Source organism: Scomber japonicus, chromosome 20 (genome assembly GCF_027409825.1).
Source record: "Scomber japonicus isolate fScoJap1 chromosome 20, fScoJap1.pri, whole genome shotgun sequence".
Classification (NCBI taxonomy): Eukaryota; Metazoa; Chordata; class Actinopteri; order Scombriformes; family Scombridae; genus Scomber; species Scomber japonicus.
In genome coordinates, this window is record NC_070597.1 from 2,345,179 (window position 1) to 2,348,241 (window position 3,063).

Below are 3,063 nucleotides of genomic sequence, written 5' to 3' on the forward strand. Positions count from 1 at the left end.
CACGGTGTCACACGGCACGGACTCGGTAACCGGGAGCCCGTGCAGCCCGTGCAGGTGATAAACAACCGGAGGAGACCCCGTAGTGTTTGTTACAGGCCGGAGAGAAGCAGAGAAACCCCGCAGGAGTGAGACCTCCCTGTGTGTGTGGATCTTATTTATCATCCACATCTGGACTTGAGTCGCCGTGTCGTGTGTTTTATGACGTCACACTTTCTGCTGCTGGATTTAAACAAACAGCTGATTTCATTCAAACATCTCAACGTCGACATTTCCGCATTTTGACGTCTGATGCTGCGTTTACCCGGCAGGTGAGTCCGAGTCTCTCTCTCTCTCTCTCCCCTCCCCCGTGTGCTTACCGAGCATACACACACACACACACACACACACACACACACACACACACACACACACAGGTTAATTTATACACACAAACACACACAGACACATACATACACACACACACACACACACACACACACACACACACACACACAGGTTAATTTATACACACAAACACACACAGACACATACATATACACAGACACACACACACACACACACACACACACACACACACAGAGGTTAATTTATACACATACACACACACACACACACACACACACACACACACACACATACAGGTTAATTTATACACACACACACACACACACACATACATACACACAGACACACACACACACACACACAGGTTAATTTATATATACACACAAACACACACACACACACACACACACACACACACACACACACAGGTTAATTTATACACACAAACACACACACACACACACACACACAGGTTAATTTACACACATACACATACACACACACACACACACACACACACACACACACAGGTTAATTTATACACATACACACACACACACGTTAATTTACTCTCACACACACACACACACACACACACACACACAGGTTAATTTATACACATACAGACACACACACACACACACACACACACAGGTTAATTTACACATACAGACACACACACACACACACACACACAGGTTAATTTACACATACAGACACACACACACACACACACAACATTACATACATTAACCTTCACTTAAGAGGTGAACTATGGAGCAACACGTCTGAATGACAGCTAATATAAATCTGTGTATTAGGTTTTTCTAGATTAATTGATTAATTTATTAAATCTGTAAAACATCAGAACTCATGAAGGTGATAAAAGATGTTCCCCAGGGTGCAGAGTGTTCCCCAGGGTGCTAGGTGATGTTTTATGGTCTGTTGTAGCAGGCTGCAGCTTCTCTAATGCAACACATGTTCTGCTTTTCTGTTTTTATATCATTATAACTTCAATTTAATCACAAGAAAATTCACCAGCAACTATTTCATAATCACATTAAATGAGAATTGTCCTTTTTCTAAGTAAATATAAATAAATTAGCTAGTTTAATCCTCTCAGAAGTCAATTATTTCATGCTTATTTTTGGATTAATCACGTAGTTGACATCTATTAAACTTGCTTTGTGGAGCTTTTACATTTAAATGAACATTTGTTACATTCAAGCCCGTAAATCATTGTGTGTTTCACAGAGTTCACAGTTTTTATTGTGTGACTTTCCCGTCCTGTTGGCCTTCTGCTAACAATACAGATAAAATCATTACATGTTCCTGATGAGTGGATTAAATTCTGACAGTAGCAACAGAGCAGGTTACATCTAGAGTTTCTGACTATGACGTGTCTAAACACTGTTGTTGTAATGACTCTCTCGGCCAGAAGGGGGCGACTAAAGTTGTGCACTGCACCTTTAAATTAATCGCCAACTATTTTGATAATTGATTAATAATTTTTGACTCGTATATGAATCTTTTCCACGCTCTTTAGTCGTCTATGACTGTAAACTATCTTTGAGTAGGTGAAACGAGACTTTTAAGGAAGCCATCTTGGGACATTTTTCACAGTTAGCTGATATTTTTAACAGGTTACCAACAGCAACTGGCTGCAACTAACAATTATAATTAGTATGAGACTTTTAAATCTTTGAAAAATGGTGAAAACTGTATAAATTATTTCCTGCTTATTGTTTGGATTAATCACGTAGTTGACATCTATTAAACTTGCAGTGTGGAGCTTTTACATTTAAATGATCATTTGTAACATTCAAGCCCGTAAATCTTTGTGTATTTCACAGAGTTCACAGTTTTTATTTCATGTTCTTTACTTTTAAAATGTTATAAAACTGAATGGATTACATTCTGAGTTTCTGACTATGACGTGGCTAAACACTGTTGTTGTAATGACTCTCTCGGCCAGAAGGGGGCAACCAAAGTTGTGCACTGCAGCTTTAAATTAATCGGCAACTTTTTTGATAATTGATTAATACTGTTTGAAAGAAAATGACTCGTATATGAATCATTTTCCTCGCTCTTTAGTTTTTCTATGGCTGTAAACTATCTTTGAGCTGATGAAACGAGACTTTTAAGGAAGCCATCTTGGGACATTTTTCACAGTTAGCTGATATTTTTAACAGTTAACCAACAGAACGTTCTCCTGGTGGAACCGTGTTTGAGAGTCAGCGTGTGAGGAATGTTCTCCTGGTGGAACCATGTTTGGGTTAGGGTTAGGGTGTGAGGAATGTTCTCCTGGTGGAGCCGGGTTAGGGTTAGGGTTAGGGTGTGAGGAACGTTCTCCTGGTGGAGCCGGGTTAGGGTTAGGGTTAGGGTGTGAGGAACGTTCTCCTGGTGGAGCCGTGTTTGAGAGTCAGCCTGTGAGGAACGTTCTCCTGGTGGAACCGTGTTTGAGAGTCAGCGTGTGAGGAACGTTCCCCGGGTGGAACTGTGTTTGAGAGTCAGCGTGTGAGGAACGTTCTCCGGGTGGTTAGGGTGTGAGGAATGTTCTCCTGGTGGAACCGTGTTTGAGAGTCAGTGTGTGAGGAATGTTCTCCCGGTGGAACCGTGTTTGAGAGTCAGCGTGTGAGGAACGTTCTCCTGGTGGTTAGGGTGTGAGGAATGTTCTCCTGGTGGAACCGTGTTTGAGAGTCAGCGTGTGAGGAACGT

At 41.4% G+C, this 3,063-nt stretch overlaps 1 protein-coding gene across 1 annotated transcript in view; it reads left to right on the forward strand.

Moving 5' to 3' along the window:
* The first annotated feature begins 202 nt into the window (after window positions 1-202).
* The window catches only part of LOC128381826 (serine-rich coiled-coil domain-containing protein 2-like), a 47,818-nt gene continuing 44,957 nt past the window's right edge, over window positions 203-3,063 (forward strand). The window contains exon 1 of the mRNA XM_053341856.1: window positions 203-308. The gene's annotated coding sequence lies outside the window, so the exon portion shown is untranslated. The remainder of the gene's footprint in view (window positions 309-3,063) is intronic.